The 22,001-nt window shown below is 39.7% G+C and overlaps 1 non-coding gene across 1 annotated transcript; it reads right to left on the bottom strand.

Annotated features, from left to right (window-relative positions):
* Positions 1 to 21,720: 21,720 nt before the first annotated feature.
* TRNAQ-CUG (transfer RNA glutamine (anticodon CUG)) lies at positions 21,721 to 21,792 on the bottom strand. The gene has a single exon. It is a non-coding gene; the product is annotated as a tRNA-Gln (tRNA).
* Positions 21,793 to 22,001: the final 209 nt, after the last annotated feature.

The raw sequence follows: 22,001 nt of genomic DNA, 5'->3' as shown, positions 1-22,001 counted from the left end.
CTTCCACTCTGCCAACAAGCAGACGATTGCCCACTTTTTAATCTAGTATGCATGGAAGTCTTTCTCAGTTCTAGCAGGTAAAGTTTTGATACAGAGCTTACTGTATTTCCACATCATTCTCTCAAATGATGAGAGATTTGGTCTACCCAATTAGACAAAACTTCCTAGAGACATGAGAGATTTCTCTGTTATTGGAGAATATGTTCGAGACCTGGACTGTCCAGTTAGGGAGTCACCAGTCACATGTGACCCTTGAGCATTTAAAATATGGTCAGTTCAATTGAGATGTATTGCAAGTGCAAAATACACAGTATGAAAAAAAAGTAAAATATGGTGTCAATTGTTGATATTATGTTGAAATGATAGTATTTTGGAAATACATTGGGTTAAATAAACTAGGTTATTTCATTTGTTTCTTTTTAATCTTTGATATGTGTGGCTACTAGAAAATTTATTTTTTTAATGAAAAAAAATTTTTAACATGTATTCGTTTTTGAGAGACAGAACATGAGTCAGGGAGGGGCAGAGACAGAGGGAGATACAGAATTCAAAGGAGGCTCCAGGCTCTGAGCTGTCAGCACAGAGCCTCATGCAGGGCTCGAACTCAGGAACAGTGAGATCATGACCTGAGCCAAAGTCAGCCACTTGACTAACTGAGCCACTTGGGCGCCCTAGAAAATTGAAAATTACTTCTGTGTCGGGGCGCCTGGGTGGCTTAGTCGATTAAGCGTCCGACTTTCGCTTAGGTCATGATCTCACTGTTCCTGAGTTCGAGCCCTGCATGAGGCTCTGTGCTGACAGCTCAGAGCCTGGAGCCTGTTTCGGTCTGTGACTCCCTCTCTCTCTGACCCTCCCCTGCTCACGCTGTCTCTCTCTCCTAGAAATAAATAAAACATTTTAAAAAAATAAATAAAATTACTTATGTGTCTAGCCATATATTTCTCTTGGATAACACTGCCCTAGCGTCTGACCAATAGGGAAACCCATAAGTACTCTAAAAAGAACTTCTTTCAGTTTGTCATTTCCCCCAGGCAGTTCCATTCACCATTTCTTTTACCACGTAATGAATTCTTTAAAAATATTTTACTTATTTATTTATTTTAAGATTCTATATATATATATATATATTTTTAAATGTCTTATTTATTTCCGAGAGAGAGAGAGACAGCTTGAGCAGGGGAGGGTCAGAGAGAGAGAGAGTCACAGACCGAAACAGGCTCCAGGCTCTGAGCCAGCTGTCAGCACAGAGCCCGATGCGGGTCTCGAACCCACGAACCGTGAGATCATGACCTGAGCCGAAGTCGGACGCTTAACCGACTGAGCCACCCAGGTGCCCCTTTAAGATTATATTTTTAAACAATCTCTACAACTAACATGGGGCTTGAACTCACAACCCTCAGGTCAAGAGTTGCATGTTCCACCCACTGAGCTGGCTAGGAACCTCAACAATGTCATGAGTTTTTGTTATGAATTAATGCTGAACTACCACCATGCAGGACAATGTAAAGAGGGTTGCATCTCACCTGGGGGAAATTGTAAGGTCAGCATATAAGATTAAAATTGGATATAGTCAAAATTATCCTTGAAAATCCCTTACCAAGGCCTCAAACTGTCCCTGTCAAACCACATTTTAAGTCCCACCCAGGCTATTTTTTCTCTGGTATTAGGGCAGATCCCTCTTTCTTCCTTGAGACCAAGATTAAGCAGTTGACTTATGTTTGGTGCCATATTATAGCAACATACAAATCTTAAATGCACTGTCACCCTCAGCATTGAGAAGTGCCTTCTTGGGAGAAGCAGAAGGGAATGAGGTCCCTATGGAAGCAGCACATTTATCCTTTTAGCTCACTAGCCATAGAAGGGGGACATGCCTACTTAATTATGTTTCTTATCCTCCACCAATCTTTCTGTTTCTTTTGCTACATTAGCTAACTTGTGATACATTTGCTAAGTTGTGATAGTTGAATTGGCATCATTTAGCAGGTAAAGGTCTCCCTCTTCTCCAGTTCTAATACTCTGTGGATCTCTGTTTCTAAATGTTTATAAAAAGCCAAAATGAAATTGCACAATCATGTGAATATACTTAATGCCATTAAACTTTAAAATGGTTTAAATGGTTAATGTTATGTATATTTTTCCATCATAAGAAAGTCATAATGAAGCATAATTAGAACTAGTGGGGTGAAAAGATGGGACTTTGGAATCAGGCAGAATTGGAGAGTGGAGATGTCACATGTTGGGTTCTCCAGAAAGCAAACTCTGAGACTGCATTTAGTATTCAGGATGTTTATTTTTAAAAAGGCTTTTCAGGGACAGCTGGCTGGGTCAGACAGTTAAGCATCTGACTCTTGATTTTGGCTCAGGTCATGATCTCGTGGTTCATGGACTTGAGCCCCATGTTAGGCTTTTTGCTGATAGCATGGTGCCTGCTTGGGATTCTCTCCCTCTCTCTCTCTGCTCTTCCCCTGCTCGCTCTCTCTCTCTCTCTCTCTCTCCCCCTTTCTCAAAATAAATGAACATTTTTTAAAAAGAAAAATAAAAAGTCTCTTGGACTCAACACCTATGGAAGGGAGAGGCAGGAAGCAGAGTGGGTACAGGGAAAAATTGAGCTATGCTACAAGCTCTCCCAACAGCTTCAATCAGCCTCACAGGGGGCTCTGGAGTGAAAATGGCCCTACAGAGTTGTGCCTTCAAGTTAAAATGGTCAGGCCTTTATACCCCAGCTTCAATACTGTAGGCTATCCTTGGAAGAAGGTAATGATGGATAGAGTGTTCTCTGCAGCAAAGGCAGTTCCTGATGGGTTGACAGCTGAAGGCTCTCTATAAACAACATTCCCACAGCTGGAATGACAAGTTCCTCTTTGAAGGGGGGAATCTGCACTGTGCATTCAAGATGTCATCACAGAACTTTTTTTTCCCCACCCAGCATCTGTTTCACTCTTCAGAACTGTGCCCTGAATTCATTTGAGGAATTACTTCTACAAAATGGGACTTCTTCATGGGATAGGAAATTACATGTCCTGCTCTCTTTCCGAAGTGAAAGACCATTTGAGGACTCTTTCCTTGAACTTTGAATCTTGAACAAAATGACAGAAGGATGGAAAAAATGGTTAATGTTCACACTTTGCCGACTAAAGGATGCGGGTATCTCTGTTGTCCTGGTTCCAGCCTGTTTTTTTTTTTTTTTTTTTNATTTGAAGAAGACTTCACACTCAGCACAGAGCTCAACACAGGGCTTGAACCCAAGACCCTGAGATCAAAACGTGAGTTGAAACCAGAAGTTAGACACTTAGCCAACCAAGTCACCTAGGCGCCCCTTCAACCTTGTCTTACACAGCTTCTCATTCATTCTCTGAGCTGTTCAATATACATCCCTCTAATTACTATCCTCTTTTTTAGCCTATTTCTTTTGCTTGCAACCAAATAACTCCAATTGATGCACTAGGGTTCAGATCCTGGCTCCACCACATTTAAGCATTTAATCTTGAGTAAGCCTCTGTAGGTCTTGGTTTTCTCATCTCCGAATTTGGTACAATAAAGTCTACCTTGCAGAGTAGAGCCATGGCAAGAGGTAGTATATGTGCAGAATTAGAAACAACAGTCTAAAGGGGTTATAAAACTAATAAAAACAGTTTCTGCTTCCTGCTCCCAGTTTACACTGTGAGTTGCTCTGCTAAAATATCAAATGTTGTATATGGAAAATGCGGGAATAACGAGGACTTGTTTGCCAGATTTGTATTTGGAACTGGACTTCAGTGTTGCATGCTCTGCATGGCTCTTCCCAAAGGCCTTGAGGGGTGACAGCATTCACGACACTGCAGCATAAATTATTAGGATAAAGGAAGGAGACAATAATCCATCTTCCAGGAAATGTTGGGCCAATGGATAATCAGATGGAAAGTCAAAAAAATATATATGTCCAAGGGGGTTTATATCCTTAAAAATTGTTAAATTGGAGAAGATGACTTTAACTGCCTTGGGATTTAACCGTGTTGAGTAAAATATGCTTTGATAGGTATTTTTCATGTGTAGAGACACTGATTGATTTGATCCATGATATATGTGATTCTGTGTGTATAGATAACATGTGGGATTATAATTGGCCACGAAAAGAAGGATGAGTAAAAAGTAAAAAGATTTCCTGATGCACTTCTTCAGAGGCTGCAGCTTTTAGACACTCCTCCTTTGCCCCTCAAATCAGTCCTCACTGCCAACATCAGAATATTTAAATGTTTTCTTAGTTGAATTATTTATGACTTTGTGTTCTTTAGACTACAGCGAAAAAAAGCTGAATGAAAAATTAAATGGTTTCTATTGAAATATTTACAGATGGAAGGGTATGATGTCCGGGATTTGTTTCAGAAAACGTGGGTGGGAGGCAAGTAGCTGGTGTAGTTAGGACAGGGTTAGTTACAGGTTAATGTTCTGGGGGTGGCCAGGTAATAGCACATGGGATTCATTACTTTATTCTGTCTACTTTGTATATGTTTAACATTTGCTAAAACAAAACACTTTAAGAATTGAATGACTATAATTAGTTAAAATATGTATACATAAAGCAAAGACTGGAAGAGAATGCATAGTAATAAGGAGTTATGTTAGCTGTTAGAATAGACAAATTATGGGTGAATTAATTTTTGAAATTTCATTTAATATTATTCTAATTTTTATTTTTCAATAAATTAAAAAATCCAAAGGAAAGAAAAAACGCACCAAAAACTCTTTGTGGGTAAGAACCCATGGTGTGGTGGAGCTGACTTGTATTAGATTAAGAGAACATTGTTACATTTTTGGGAATTTTGCATCCTGGTTAATATCATGGAGGTACCAAAATTGACAGTAGTGTTGGGAATATTGCTACCTCAGAAATCAAGCAAACACTAGAAATCGATACTACCAAGAACCAGTTGCTAAATATTTACCGGCATGCCACTGGTAAAAATTGTGTCAAATGCTTTTCTGCCCAGAATTAATCTAGAGATCCTGACATTAATGGGTAGGTACTTATTAATTTATTCCACCCATTTTTATTGAGGCCCAACCATGGGCAGGAAGTTATGCTAAGCACTTTGTGGGGGGATAGAAAATATCATCTAAAGAAGAGGAAGGTATTCTAAACTTTGTGAGATAATACTTACCTAAGAGGTTAGAATAGGAATACGGCAACCGTGGAAGTTGATGCTCAGTCAACTGCAGGGACTATAGGTAGCTGACCGCCTCCAGCTGGAAGTACCTTCATGATCCATCCTAGCTTTCTAAGCATACACTAAATTGTACACTTTGACAGGGTGAATTTTATTATGTGTAAATTATATCTCAATAAGATTGTGATTCAGAAAATGGAAACAAGACAAAGATGCCAGTTACTATTTCTGTTGTCAAATGTTTTTCTGGAAGGTGTATCTAATGTGGAAAGTCGAGAAAAATAAATAAATAAATAAAAAATAAATAAAAGGTACAACTTTTGATAGTGATTTTAAAAACTCATTCTTTGGAGACCGTTTTATTATATATATTGAGGTAACTCCAAGTTTTTTAAAGAGTTCAAAAAGGTGGCTAAGGAGATATATATATACTCTATAGGTATGTATGTAAACATACATATACACACTCACACGTATACAAAGGCAACATGTATGCTAGTTAGAAAAATATTTGATTTACAGTAATAGCAAAATTTATGAAATACCTCTGGATAAACTTAATCTAAAATATGTGGAAGCTTTCAGAGAAAGTAATACAACTTTACTGAAATGCATAAAATAAAACCTGAATAGTAGATATATGTGCTCACAGAAGGAAAAACTCAATATAAAAAAATAAGCCATTTCTTCACAGATTAATCTATAATTGCAATGCAATTCCAAACAAAATCACAATAGATTCTTTGGAACTTCTCAAATTGTTTTTGATGTTCATGTGAAAACTAGCAATGTGATAAAGCCAAGAAACTTTAGAAAGAAAGGAAAGAATTCGAAGGAGCAGCTGACCTACGGGTAGAAAAAAGAGTCAGTAGAATGAATCAGAAAGCGCTACAGCTGATTCACATATGAAGTTTCATTGTGCAAATTTCCGGTGGCTTTTCAAAACACTGAGAAAAGATGGCTTATTCAATAAATGTTGGGACAACTGGACTTTCATATAAGAAGAAAATAATGCTGGGGCGCCTGGGTGGCTTAGTGGGTTAAACGTCCGACTTTCACTTGGGTCATGATCTCGCAGTTCGTGGGTTCGAGCCCCGCGTCGGGCTGTGTGCTGACTGCCAGCTCAGAGCCTGGAGCCTGTTTCAGAGTCTGTGACTCCCTCTCTCTCTCTGACCCTCCCCTGCTCACGCTGTCTCTCTCTCTCTCCTAGAAATAAATAAAACATTAAAAAAAAATTTAAAAAAAAGAAGAAAATAATGCTAAAAAAGAAAACTTTTATATGGAAAAAGTTTCATTAAGAAAGCTAAAAATAAGAAACTGGGAGAAATATTTGCAACAGATTTGACTAACAAGGATTTCATATGCCTATTTCTTTAAAGGGATTTTGTGAGTCAGTAGGCAAATGATGAATACCCTGGTAGACACATGGACAAAGGATTTGAATAGTCACGTCACAAAAAAAGAAGTAAACATGGCCAGTTAACATTTAAAAAATTCTTTACTTGCAAAAGAGAACTCCTAATTATAATAAAAGTTAGGTATTATTTTTACATGTTGTATTAGTAAAGATGAAAATGATGGACAGAACTCCATAGTTTTAAGACTATAGAGAATTAGGGCTCTCGTAAATTATTACTGGGAGTAGAAATTAATACAGTCATTTTAGAAGGTACTTCTTCTAGAATTGTATTCAAGGAAATAAATGTGTAGACGGATGTTCACTATAGCATATTTACCAAAACACTGAGAAGATTTTAGATGTCAGTAGCAGATTGGGTAAATAGACTCTGGTTCATCCATACAACAGAGTTCTAAAAGAATTTTTTTTCATATTTATTTTTTTAATGTTTTTTTTTTTTTAATTTATTTCTAGGAGAGAGAGAGACAGTGTGAGCAGGGGGGCTCAGAGAGAGAGGGAGTCACAGACTGAAACAGGCTCCAGGCTCTGAGCTGGCAGTCAGCACAGAGCCCGACGCGGGGCTCAAACCCACGAACCGCGAGATCATGACCCAAGTGAAAGTCGGACGTTTAACCCACTAAGCCACCCAGGTGCCCCTGGAGTTCTAAAAGAATTTAAACTAGATTCATTTGGGGGGCACCTGGGTAGCTCAGTTGGTTAAGCATCTGACTCTTGATCTTGGCTCAGGTCATGGTCTCCTTATCTCCTGATCTCATGATTTCATGATCTTGTGATCTCATTGTTGTGAGATCGAACCTTGCGTTGGACTCAACCCTGACAGCATGGAGCCTGCGTAGGATTTTCTTTCCCTCTGTCCCTCTCCCTCTCTCCCACTTTCTCTAAAAAAAAAAAAAAATTGTAAAAAATTAGTTAGATTTGTATTTATTAACAGTGAAAAAATTAGGTTGCTTCACAGTGTTATATAGAATTTCTTATGTAAAAATAAAATATTCATTTTTATTTGTGTATTAAAGAGTCGGAAAGAATATGTACTAAGCTGATACTACTATTTGAGAAAAGAAGGGGAGGGTATCAGTTTTCGGGTTTTCATTTTGTAAGTAATAGAAAATTACACACCAATATGCCTAAATGATAAGTGGTATATATTGGCCAAGTAATCAAAATGTCCAGGCTTAAAGTGGGCTTTGTTGAAGGATTGATGAAAGGATTCAGCAATGTCATCCAGCTGCTAATTTTCTTCTGGCTTGTAATTCTGCCTTCAAAGGTAAAAGCTTCTTGAGGACATTATGTTAAGTGAAATAAGCCAGACACAAAAGGACAAACACTATAGGATCCCACTTATATGAGGTACTTTGAGTGGCCAGACTTACAGAGACAGAAGTAGAAGTGTGGGTGCTGAGGATTTGCAGGCATTGGGGAAAGGGGAGTTTTTGTTTTATGGGTATAGAGTTTCTTTTTGCAAGATGAAAAGGGTTTTCTGGAGATTGGTTGCACAATAATGTGAACATGCACTTAGAAATGGTTAAGATGGTAAATTGTATGTATTTTGTAACACAATTTTAAAAATATTACATTTTTTTAAAAAAAGGTAAAGTCCTCATCCCAAGGATGGCTCCCCCTGGTGGTGGGAGGGTTGCTAGCACATTCAGGCCAATGGGCTTCTGTTACTGGTCACACAGCAGACATGGGCACATGCCTGGTACCGAATCATGCACATTCTAGGGACCTATTTGTAAGCTTAGGGAGCAATTTCGGTTGTTATAGTGATTGGGCATTTAGAGAATGTGGGCCAGAGATACTAGATTCTGATAATGTATAGGACAATCCAATACAGAATTTCCCCACGTCTTGCATGACTTTTAATGCCTTATTTGACATTAACATACATTTAAAAAACCTGTTTATAATAATCTGAAGCTAGACCCTAACTCCATTGTATATGTAAACATGAACTATTTTTGCATGCTCTTAATATACACTGAGCTTCAAGATGTGACAATTATGGGTAATGTGAGAGAAAATAGTACTTTGGTTCATTTGGAACTTTACCAAGAGTTGTTCGCTATTTCAGAAAATCATGTTTTCAACAACCAACACCACTGATGGTATTTGAGTTGCCAGTTCAGCCCTGCATGTTGCAGTTCACACTGCATAATGCAATTCACACTGCATATTTTATCTCTGAAATCAGGATGTATCCTATGATCAGTTACATCTTAGATTCTATGAAATACGGTACTGAATATGAGTATGCATTTGCAGCTGTTGCTGTTTCTCGCTTGAGTTCTTTTTTAAAGTTTTTAATGTTTAGTTATTTTTGAGAGGCAGAGAAAGAGCAGGGAAGGGGCAGAGAGAGAGAGAGAGAGAGAGAAAGAATCTGAAGCAGGCTCTGAGCTGTCAGCACAGAGCTGGACATGGGGTTCGAACCCAAACTGCGAGATGATGACCCGACTCGAAGTCAGTTGTTTAACCGACTGAGCTACCCAGACGCCCCTCTCACTTGAGTTCTTGTAACAACCTTCCAACTGATCTCTCTGCTTCCACCCAGCAATCTATTCTCAATAGAGCAGCCAGATTTTTCTTTCTAAAATGTAGATGAGATCATGTCACTCCTCTGCTCCAAACCTTCTAACATTGCACCATTTTACGGAGTGTGCAAGCCTTGCAATGTCCTATGAGGCCCAGCAAGATCTGGCTTGGTTACCTTTCTGACACATCTGCTTCTGCTTTTTCTATTACTGACTCCATTTCACCTCACTGGCCACTTAAAGGGTACACACTCACCAGATAAGCTTCTACCTTAGGGCTTTTGCACTACCTATTCCCTCTGCCTGGACCCTGTCCCCCTAGACAGGTTCATGATTCATTCCCTTACCTCCTTCAAATCTTTGCTCTAATGTTACTTTCTAGTGAGTTCTGCTTTGACCACTCTATTTTAAACTGCAACCCACTACCTGCTTCCTTACTGCTCTGGCTTCTTTTTTTCCTCATAATCCTTATTAACTTCTAATGTAATATGTGATTAACTTATGTATCATGTTGATTGTTGTCTGTATTCCATTACCCTGTCAGAATGCAAATTCATGAAGTAGGGATGTCTGTCTGTATCTCCAGGAAATTTAGGAGAGTGCTCAATACCTAGTGCTCAAACACTATTTGTTGAATGAATGATGATTCTGCCAGTAGGCCAAGCATCTAACTATTTCATTATGTCTCCTCTTATTGTTGTGCCCAAGCATTTACATACTGAAATACATATCATTTTATAATGAATTAGTTTCCTATTATCTCTTTCTTACGTTATAATTATAGCATTATACCGTAAGTAATATTATATGATCTATTGATTCGCTAAGTCAGGATGGTGGAAGTAGTATTATGAAACGTTTGTTGCTGTATCAGGGTTTGGATGTTAAGGTTGAGAACAGCTTTAGACCGTTCCAAAAGCCACTCCTAGAACTGCGGGTGGAGATAATCCCAGCAAACTGCCTGGCTGCTTCCTGGATGGGAGGGGTGGGGTGGGTGTTGGGGAGGCAACCACAATGTTGACAACCAGAAGGAAACAGACTGCCTTTCTCAGCTTTACTACTCCCATATTGTTCATATTATTCAAATATTTTACATATGAGCATTCATTCCTTTTGCAACAAGCAAAACCAATTAGGTTATTTTTATGTAAAATACTACTACAGGGGTGCCTGGGGGGCCCAGTCAGTTAAGTGTCTGACTTCAGCTCAGGTCATGATCTCACAGTTGGTAGGTTTGAGCCCTGCTTGGACTCTGTGCTGACAGCTCAGAGCCTGGAGCCTGTTTTGGATTCTGTGTCTCCCTCTCTCTCTGCCCCTCCCCTGCTCATGCTCTGTCTCTCTCTGAAAAATAAATATTTTAAAAAATTAAAAAAATATTACAGCAAAATATAGAAAGCAGATAAACAAAGGAAATCACCTGTGATCTTATTCTCACCTCTAACATTTCATTTTATAACATTTTTCAGGCATGGGTGGACATATTTGAATTTTGGGGGTAACATGGTTGGAGGTGTCGTTTGTCAAGGTTATTCTGGCAGCCCACGTTGGATTCAGGGTAAGACTTGGTTGTAGCCTAATAGTGGGGAAGGAGAGCTTAGACCAGACCAGTGACTGTGGGAATGGAAAGGCACTCTACTCAGAAATACTGTAAAGGAGGGGCGCCTGGGTGGCTTAGTCGGTTAAGCGTCCGACTTTCGCTTAGGTCATGATCTTGCGGTTCGTGGGTTCGAGCCCCGCGTCGGGCTCTGTGCTGACTGCCAGCTCGGAGCCTGGAGCCTGTTTCGGTCTGTGACTCCCTCTCTCTCTGACCCTCCCCTGCTCACGCTGTCTCTCTCTCTCTCTCCTAAACATAAATAAAACATTAAAATGTTTAAAAAAAAAAAGAAATACTGTAAAGGAGACGTGCAGGTAACTTGGCAAGTGCTTAGTGTGTGTGTATGTGTGTGTATGTGTGCACGCGAGTGAGAGCAGCAGGCCATTTGTGTCTGTTTTGCATCTGTTCATTCCAGCCTTGTATTCAAGAATATTGAAGAGGAGGGGGGCATCTTTTGTCTGCGTTTGTGCTCTGTTTCTCTCTTGCTCTTTTTAAAAAACAATAAGCTTCATTTTTAAGGTGTGAAATTTGATAAGTTTTGATGTGTGTATGCACCTGTGAAACACTCACCACAACCAAGACAATGAAAATATCCATCATCCCCACAAACATTCTCATACCTTTTAACCCCTCCTGCCCCTCCACTCTTGTCTTGAGACTACTGATCTGCTTTCTGTCACCCTAGGTCAGTTTGCATGTTGGAGAATGTTATATAAATGGGATCATATAATACGTACTGTTTTTCCTCTGGCTTCTTTCACTCAGCATGATTATTTTGAGATTCGTCCACTTGTTGTGTGTATCCAACATTGCTAAGTAGTATTCCATTGTGTCGATGCACCAGAATTTGCCTATCCATTCACCTTTTGATGGACATTTGGGCTCTTCCCAGTTTCATGCTATTACAGGTAAGTTTGCTATAAACACTCATATATAGGTTTGTGTATGTGTAAATGTGAAATTTCATGTCTTTCAGATATATACTGAGGAGTGAATCGACTCGGCCATACAGTAATTATTCCTCTGTGTTAAGCTTTGACTCTATGTCTAAAAGTGTCAGTTTTATCTTCTTTTTGCTCACCACAACCAATTTAGAATTGTGGTATTTTTATTTTTCAATGACAAAAAGATCTAGGTTTTTGCCCCCCCAGTGATTGAGAAACTAAAATGAGACTCTGGTGGTCTGCTAGGTTTGGTTTTATTTTGTTTGTTTTTGTTTTTTCTTGAGAGAGAGTGAGCCAAGGAGGGGCAGAGAGAGAAAGCGAGACACAGAATCCAAAGCAGACTCCAGGCTCTGAGCTGCCAGCCTGATGTGGGGCTCAAACTCACGAACTGTGAGCTCATGACCTGAGCCAAAGTTAGATGTTTAACCAACTGAGCCACCCAGGCACCCCTCTTTTTTCTCCTTTAAATGAGCATGACTGTTATCCACATGGGAGATTGCATGGGCTTGAGGGGGTCCCACACTGCCAAAACCAATTCCCTCTTCTAGGAGGTGGTAGTAAACACAGAGCTGGACACAGAGGCACAGGGTGAGTGTGGGGCAGGAAGGTGGCTGGTAACTGGTACTCATCCAAAGACATGACTGTAATGGTGAAATTTCAAGGCGATAGTGGGTGTCATTTCTGGGCTGGTTGCAGATGAGGATGAACAAGCTAACTTTGGTTCAAAAAGCCAGCCAGGCCACAGGAATTCTGGGAGGCTGTCAGGAAAGAGGAAAAAAGCCCCAGAATGATAGGGATCCTGGGAAGACTGAGGAACTCATAATATCCTGTCCCAGTCTTGTGACACTATCTGCCCTTTTATCCTGACCTTCTGTTTCCTGTATTTTTCCACTTTTTAAACACTGAAATCCAGTTCCTTATAGTTTTGTGTATTAAACATAAAATTTACCAATTTAATCATTTTGTATTGATTGGTGGCATTAAGTACCTTCATTATTTTGCACAAACACCACCACCATCCATTTCCAGAACTTTTCTGTCATCCCAAACAGAACCTCTGTACCCGATAAACAATAGCTACCCATTAAAACAATAGCTTCAAATTTCTGTCTGTAGGAATGTACTCACTCTAGGTACCTCATAGAAGTGAAATCATACAATTTTTGTCCATTTGTAACTTCACTTAGCATAAACATATTTGAGAGTCACCCATGGTTTATTAAAAAATTTTTTTTTAATGTTTTGTTTATTTCTGAGAGAGAGAAACAGCGTAAGCAGGGGAGGGTCAGAGAAAGAGGGAGAAACAATCTGAAGCAGGTTCCAGGCTCTGAGCTAGCTGTCAGCACAGAGCCTGACACGGGGCTTGAACCCACAAACTGTGTGATCATGACCTGAGCTAAAGTTGGATGCTTAACTGACTGAGCCACCCAGGCACCCCAGAGAGTCACCCATGTTTTAGCATGTATCAGAATTTCACTCCTTTTTAAGGCTAAATAACATGACATTATTAATATATACCACCTTGTGTTTATCCATTCATCTGTTGATGGAACCTCTGTTATTTCCACCTTTTGGCTATTGTGAATAATGCTACTATGAACGTTGGTGTAGATGTATCTGGTTGTGTCTGTGTTTTCACTTTTTTGGGGGGGTATATACCTAGAAGTAGATTTTCTGTACCATACAGTACTTGTATGTTTAACTTTTTTATTTCTGAGAGAGAGAGAGAGGGAGGGAGAGAGAGAGCGAGCAGGGTAGGGTCAGAGAGAGAGGGAGACACAGAATCTGAAGCAGCCTCCAAGATCTGAGCCAGCCATCAGCAAGGAGCCCAATGCGGGGCTCGAACCCACAAACCGTGAGATCATGACCTGAGCTGAAGTCGGATGCTTAACCGACTGAGCCACCCAGGAGCCCCTGTTTAACTTTTGTAAGAACCACCAAACTCTAACACAGTGGCTGTACCATTTCACATTCTCACTAGCAATGTACAAAGTACAATTTCTTCACATCCTTGCCACACTTGTTATGTTTTTTAATAAAAGCTATCCTAATGTCTGCAAACTGGTATCTCATATGGTGTTCATTTGTATTTCCCTAATGAATAATGATGCTGAGCCCCTTTTCATGTGCTTAGTGGCCATTTGTATATCTTTTGGAGCTACGTCTATTCACGAAGTCCTTTGGCCATTTTTGAATTAGGTGGTTTTTCCTTTGTTTTTGTGATTGCTTGTTATTGTTGAGTTGTAGTTGTTCTTTATATATTCTGGATACGAATCACTTATCAGATGTATGATTTGTAAATATTTTCTCCATTCTGTGGGTTATCTTTTCACCCTCTTGATAGTGTCCTTTTTAATTTTTGTAAGAGGACTGTGGTATATGATTTATGATCTATGAGTACTTAGCCTAGAAGACTAAGCATATGTAAAGAGTAAAGTTTACAATAAAAGTCAGAGGGGAGCACCTGGGTGGCTCAGTTGGTTAAGCATCGGACTCTTGGTTTTGGTTCAGGTCATAAGCTCATGGTTCTTGAGTTTGAGCCTTACCTCAGGCTCTGTGCTGGCAGCGTGGAGTCTTCTTGGGATTCTCTCATCCTTTCTCTCTGCCCCTCCCCTGCTTGCTCTCCTTCTCTCAAAATAAATAAATAAGCTTAAAAAAGTCAGAGGTTATTGTGATTCAGATTTTATGATATGGAAAAAATATCTATAGTTGAACTACATAGAATTTTGGTATAAATAATAAGTTATAATATACATTTATTTTAACATGTATGTTTATAACTTAAATATATTTACATAATACATTTATTTTACCATTTCTTTCTTTAAGATTAGTTGATGTTCTAGTGACTGCAATCAGATAATCAAAGTTGAGAATTTCCTTATCTTGTGTATGATTTGTTACCTTACAATATACTCAACAGAAAAGATAAAAAGCCCAAAAACCAAATCTCACCACGTCATAAAGGTCCATTGACTTTTTTCTCTCAAAAAATTCTTATTGTGAAATAAAGCCAGTATTACAAAAAAGAGGATGAAACTGATATGTAGAATTTAACGAATCATTGTAAAGTGAATAACGCTATAAAAATCCTTTTGGATCAAGAAATAGGACACTGAGGTCTGTTTACTTAACAAACAGGAACCACATATGGAAGTTATTTTGTGTCAGGCTGGTGGATCCCTGGGCTCTACTTTATGAGATACTGACGGGAAGTGTGTGTCCTGGGCACTATTCCTGAGGCCTGGGGAGTATCCTCAGCCTTTAAAAAATGAGCAAGGATAGATATGGGATGCTCGTGGTATCCTGCCCTTTTCCGCTATAGGTGCTAGCCTGGCCTCTTGCTAGTCTTTACTATTAACTCATGGTTCTCAGAGTTGGCACCATTGATATGTTGGGCCAGATAATTCTCTGCTGTCGGGGAGCTGTCTGGTGTACTGCATGATGTTCAGCAGTGTTCCTGGTCTCCATCCCCTAGATGCCAGTTAGACCTCTCAGTTGTACACTAGAAACATCTCCAGACATTATCGATGTGCCAGGCATGGTGGTAAGAGCTATACATACATTATTTCAATCTTCATGTTTATCCTCATTTTGTATCTAAGGAACTGAGCTTCAGCAAGATTAGATGGATTATTAAAGGTGATACAGCAAGTGAATGGCTGAGTGGGAATTGTTTCCAACAACCATGTAAACCTGCCTCCCAGATGGTGGAGGATGGGATATATTCCAGATCTTGCTTCTTTCATTAAGATATTTCAAATCTAGGGGCACCTGGGTGGCTCAGTCGGTTGAGCATCTGACTTCAGCTCAGGTCATGGTCTTGCAGTTCGTGAGTTCAAGCCCTGCATTGGGTTCTGTACTGACAGCTCAGAACCTAGAGCCTACTTTGGATTCTGTGTTTCCCTCTCTTTCTGCCTCACCCATGCTCACATTGTGTCTCTTTCTCTCTATATATAAATAAACACATTAAATAAATTAAAAAAATTTTTAAAATGACATTTCAAATCGATATTTCTGCTTTTTACTGGATATTTATTTCTTTTTGGTTTTCCTACCAGCTGTTTAAATTTAACATTCCTGAAACTAAAGTGAATATTTTGCTTTTTTTCTGGTTTCTTTTCCCCTCACTTCCCTTCTCCTATTAATCATTCTTCTAAATAGATATTAAACCCCTGATCTCTTTGACTTTTTTATATTTTCATAAGCAGAATCTCATATATTTGTACATCTTGTCCAAACTCGATATTTCATTTCTAAAAAAAATATTTTTAATGATTAGTAATGAAATCCTAATCAAAACCCCAATATGAATCTTTTTGGAACTTGAGAACTTTACTCTAAGATTCATCTGAAAAAGTCCCTACAAATAGTCAAAGTTTAGAAAGAAAAAAACAGTGAGAAGGGATTACTGTACTTATTTTTATTTATCAAATACATGCGGTTCTTATTAGATGTCAGGCACTATTCTTTTTTATTTTAGGGAGATCGGGGGAAACGGGCAGAGAGAGAGAGAATGTCAAGCAGGCTTCACACTCAGTGTAACACAGGACTGGATCCCATGACCCTGAGAACATGACCTGAGCTGAAATTGTAAGTCAGACACTCAACCGACTAAGCCACCCAGTTATGTCAGACACTATTCTAAGCACTACGCAAATATATGCTCATTTAGTACCACATATGAGACAACAAAATAGACTATAAAGCTATAATAAAGCATAAAACAGTGTGATATTGGCATAGGACTAGAAAACTTGACTAATAGGACTGTATCAGGGTCAGGTCCTCTGGAATTAGAAGTGTAAGAGATTCGGGGCACCTGGGTGGCTCAGTTGTTTGAGCATCTGACTCTTGATTTCAGCTCAGGTCATGATCTCACAACTGGTGAGTTCAAGACCCTCATCAGTTTCTGTGTTGACAGTGTGGAGTCTGCTTGGGATCTCTCTCTCCCTCTCTCTCTCTGCCCCTCCCCTGCTTGCACTCTATCTGTCTTTCAAAAATAAATAAATAAACATTAAAAAAAAAAGATGTGTAAGAGATTCATTTGGGAGAAATGCCTGTGAAGGACAGAAGAGGAAGTAGGGCCTTCAAGCCACAATTTAGGCCTAATACCCATGCAAGGAGAGAGGGGAGAAAGGAGGGTTGGGTAGGAAGAGCCTCAGACTATAATACAATTTCTAAGAAAAGCTCAGCCAGGCCAATTTAGAGCTCTGAAGACTGCCCATTACAAGAGCCTCATTTTAGACACAACTGTTCTATCTCTCGTACCCCCACCATGCTCAGTCATTGGGAACAGTCCAGAGGGAACATGGTTTCAGTGTGAATCTTGCAGTAGATCTTGGAGGTGTGGCAGCTAGAGACTGTCAGCCAACTATACTTCTCACAACAGGCTCTCTTGAAGAGACACGTAAGCAGTATTGCTCTGTAGTTGCCAGAGGTATGGTGTGAAGTTTCAAGAACAGACTCCTTTATAGGTGTGAAAGTCACTTACAATAAACTAGGCATTTCAAATCAGTGGGGAAAGATGGACTGTTCAAATAAATGATGTTGAAACAATTGGCTATCCATTTGGAAAGAATTAATTTAGATTCCTATGTCACATCATCCTTAATATAAATGAAAGCTGGATGGAGAAAAAATTATTAAGATATTTGAAAAAAGGATTAAAAAAATAATATTGGTGTGGAGGGGTGCCTGGGTGACTCAGTCTGTTAAGCGTCTGACCTTAGCTCAGGTCATAATCTCACAGTTTGTGGGTTCAAGCCCCATGTTGGGCTCTGTGCTGACAGCTCAGAGCCTGGAGCCTGCTTCAGATTCTGTGTCTCCCTCTCTCTCTGTTCCTCCCCAGTCACACTCTATGTGTGTCTCTCTCTCTAATAAATAAATTTAAAAATTAAAAGAAAATATTGGTGTGGAGAAGACTTCTTATGCAGCATATAATACCCTGAGCCATAAAAGAGATGACTGAGAGATTTGATTAAATGAAAATTTAAATCTAATGTATGGAAAAAAGCATCATTAATAAAATTAAAAATCAGGTGACAGATTTGGAGAAAATATTTGTGCCATACGTAACAGGCAAAGGATTAAAAGGTAAATTAAAGGTAACAGGCAAAGGATATAAAGAGATCTTCCACATCAATATGAAAAGATAACGCAACAAAAGGATATTGACAGGGAATTCACAGAAGAAAGATAAATGGCTTATATATATAGGAGAAAATATTTACACTAACTAGTTATCAGAGAAGTGAAAATTACTGAGCAAACCAGATGGACAAAAATGAAAAGTAATGCTAGTATTTTTAAAAAGATTTTTATTTTTTAATTTTTTTAAATGTTTATTTATTTTTGAGAGAGAGAGTCAGAGTGTGAGAGGGGGAGGTACAGAGAGAGAGGGAGACATGGAATCTGAAGCAGAGTCCAGACTCTGAGCTGTCAGCACAGAGCCTGATGCCAGGCTCCAACACACGACCCCCGAGATCATGATCTGAGCCGAAGTCAGAGGCTTAACCGACTGACTGAGCCACCCAGGCACCCCAAAGTTTTTTTATTTTTTAAAAAATTTATTTTGAGAGAGAGATCAAAGCAGGGGAGAGGCAGAGAAAGACTCCAAAGCAGGCTTGCACTGCCAGCACAGAGCCTGATGTGGGGCTCAAACTCACAAACTATGAGATTACAACCTGAGCTGAAATCAAGAGTCAGACGCTTAATTGACTGAGCTATCCAGGCACCCTGCTAGTATATTTTTATACTAGTATATAAAATACTGCAGAGTAGCTGGGAAAATGAATATCTGACTTTCTAGTCTCTAGGGGAAGTAGGCAAGGAAGAAATGGCTTAGGAATAGGTTTTAATTTAGTGAACCTTCGATATCTGCCATATCCACTGGTAAGAGAATAGGAATGGTTGTACCAACTATGGTGTATCCGTGCTAAGAAAAACTGTATAGCAAATGAGTTAAAATCTATATGGACTGAAAAGAAAGAAAAAGAAAGGAAGAAAGGAAGGAAGGAAGGAAGGAAGGAAAGAAGGAAAAGGGAAAGAAAGAGTCTTCAAGATGGAAAACAGTACATGTAACCTAATTTTATATATATTAAAAGAAAATGTAGCAGTTATCTCTGGGGTTGGAGGAAAAATTGAAGTGGAGGAAGCTCTTAAAGATTTACTCTGTGTTTCTGGGGTGCCTGGCTGGCTTAGCTGGCAGAACATGTGACTCTTGATCTTGGGGTTGTAAGTTTGAGCCCTATGTTGGGTGTAGAGATTACTTAAAAATAGAATCCTTAAAAAAAAGATTTTCTCCATATTTCTGTATTATTTAAGTCATTTACATTAAATTCCTATATTTCCTGAGAGATTAAAAAAGACACATCAAGCAATTACTACCCCTCCTCCAAGAAAGCAAGAACATAAAACCCTCTCTTCTTTGTCCATGGGATCCACTCACCATTTTTTCCATGACCGCCTTTGAGTTTTCTTTCTTCTCTATTTTAATAGCTGTTCTCCATTTCTGTTAGTTTGTGCCTGGTTAATTGCAATAACCTTTTTTTTTTAATTAAAAAAATTTTAAATGTATTTTTGAGAGACACAGACAGAGCACGAGCAGACGAAGGGCAGAGAAAGGGAGACACAGGATCCCAAGCAGACTCCAGGCTCTGAGCTGTCAGCACAGAGCCTGACGCAGGGCTCAAACTCATAAACCATGAGATCGTGACCCGAGCCAAAGTCAGAAGCTCAAACGACTGAGCCACCCAGGCACCCCAACTGCAATAACCTTCAGATACTCACACCTCTTTTTTTTACCCCAATCCTGCAGTCCACAGACAACTTACTTTTCCTTAGACCAGGTTGACTTCAATCATCCCTTTGTCTACAAATCTTTTATGGATTCCCCCAAAGAGTTCAGAGGGATGCTAACAGGTATTCCATGGGAAAAGAGGTCTGTGTTCTGGTGAATCTGGGAAATTCTGTGTTTAACACAGTTAAAAAAAAAAAGCTTTCGTCAGAGCGAGATACCTAGACTTTAAAATGCCAATGTGCTAAGGGAACTTCTAAGGTGGAGGAGACTGTGTAATTCTTCTTAATGTATTTGGCCATGCAATCCTTCTGAGTAACACTATTGACCTTCTCAGGACACACTTTGAGAAACAATAGCTTAAGTGAAAAAGTTCGTAATTATTCTTCTGGCATTAATGGTCTTGCTCAACTTGTTTTTTTGCATCTGATTTCCTCCATTGTTCAAAATGAGTTTCCTTCCTTGCTTTTTCCTTCAGGGGGTCAATGCTAGTTCCTCCAGGGGGTTCTTCCTTTCCTAATTATCTTAGCCTCTCTGTGGCACTTATCACCAGAACTCTCATTAATAACATCTTCACAACTGTCTAGTTATGGATAGTCCCCTTTTCTTGGGCCCATTTTGTTTACTTACCTGAGTAGAGCTAGGACTGTGTCTTATAATCTGTAGTACATGTAATATTTAGCTGCTTGAGAATATTGTGTATTTCTCCCAATGGGGATAATACTTATCTTTGCACAAGGCAGTATCTAGACCTTAGATAAACCTTTTATTGCTTATACCATCACAGAAAGCACTGAAAATGACACCAGATAAGTTTCTAATTGCTTTGGTAACAAATTAACACAAACTTGGTGACTTAAATTTTTTTTAATGTTTTATTTATTTCTGAGAGAGAGAGAGAGAGAGAGAGAGAGAGAGAGAGAAAACATGAGCAGGGGAGGGTTAGAAAGAGAGGGAGGGAGATACAGTATCTGAAGCGGGTTCCAGGCTCTGGGCTAGCTGTCAGCACAGAACCCTGAGGGGAGGCTCGACCCCACCAACCGTGAGATCATGGCCTGAGCCAAAGTTAGATGCTTAAGCAACTGAGCCACCCAGGCATCCTGAAAAAACTTCTTTAAAAGTTATCTATAATCATTACTTCTTCCTCAGCATAAACTTACTGAGCCACCCAGGTGCCCCTCTTGGTGACTTAAAACAATACAAATTTATTATAGTTCTGTGGGTCAGAATTCTGCATGGTGGTCTCACTGGGGCTAAAATCAAATGTCTGGAAGGCCATATTCCATCTGGGTGCTGTAGGGAAGAATCCATTTCCTTCCCCTTTCCATCTTCTGGAAACCTCTGCATTTCTAGGCTCCTGGTCCCCTTCCTCCATCTTCAAAGCCACCAGGGCTGATTGAACTCTTCTCACACCACATCACTGCGTCCTTATGGATCCTTGTGACAAATTAGGCTCACCTGGAGAATTTAGGCTAGTTCCCTATTTTGAAGGAAATCAGTTGATTTGTAACTTTAATTCCATCTGTAGCCTTAACTCCCCTTAGCCATGTAATTTAAACTATTCAGTTTCCAGGAATTGGGAAGTGGACATATTCAGGGAGCCATTATTCTGCTCACCACAGGTACCCTTGCCCAAAAGTCTAAATTGAAGGTTTGCATGTAGGTGGTAGGGGGTATGGCAGCAAACGGGAAAAACGTTAGGTAATAACAAAGCTCTTATCAAATACAGGGAGGCCCTGCTGCATGATCTTTGGCAAGTCAATTAAATCTTAGTACCACATTTCTGCTAGAATGAAAATTGCCATTCTTGGCCCTGCTCGTTTAATGAAATAATTATGTAAACGGATTTAGCTTAGAGGATGACAAATAGGACTCAAGAAGTTCTTGATGAATCTTGATGAGGAGGGTGGGCGAGGTTCTCTGAATGACATCTGGAGGTAGTTTGAAATTACCAGAGAAAAGGAGTGAAAAGCGCCTGCCCTTGAATGAAGTTGGAGGTTGAAAATTCTAGCAAAAGGAACTGAGTTGCTTTGGAAGTAAGCGTTGAGGCCGAAGCCCAAGTTAAAAAGAGGGCGAAGTGAAGAGGCTCCTTAGTAAACACCCCGGTGACAGTGACTACAGAAACGAAGGGGGTAAATTTGTGAGGTCTCCGTAGGCATATTATGTTTTGATAAATTCTTCCCCTACTCAGTCCGATAGTTCAAGGCCATCTATACCGTAATTGTACAATCACTTGGTGAATAAGTAAATGAAGTAAAAAAATGGTGTGGTCAGGGAAAAGGAAAACCGTGTAGGTTCCACCGAGATTTGAACTCGGATCGCTGGATTCAGAGTCCAGAGTGCTAACCATTACACCATGGAACCACCACACGAGAAGAGCCGCCTTCGGCTCTCTAATTCTTACAGAACCCCGCCCCCATCTACAAACCTACCACCCACAAACAGGGCTGCGGCTCTTCCCCACACCCCGGTTCCCCGCAGGGCGGCGCGACGAATGAGGGAGAGGCCATTAAGAGGGTGGCAAGCGGCCACTAGGAGCTGGGAGTCCAGAGCTGTTTCCCCCCTAAGCCTCT

The sequence above is a fragment of the Crocuta crocuta genome, unplaced genomic scaffold (genome assembly GCF_008692635.1).
Source record: "Crocuta crocuta isolate KB4526 unplaced genomic scaffold, BGI_CrCroc_1.0 scaffold130, whole genome shotgun sequence".
NCBI lineage: Eukaryota > Metazoa > Chordata > Mammalia > Carnivora > Hyaenidae > Crocuta > Crocuta crocuta.
Note: the sequence above shows the minus strand (reverse complement) of the source record. Positions and strands in the feature narration are given on the sequence as shown.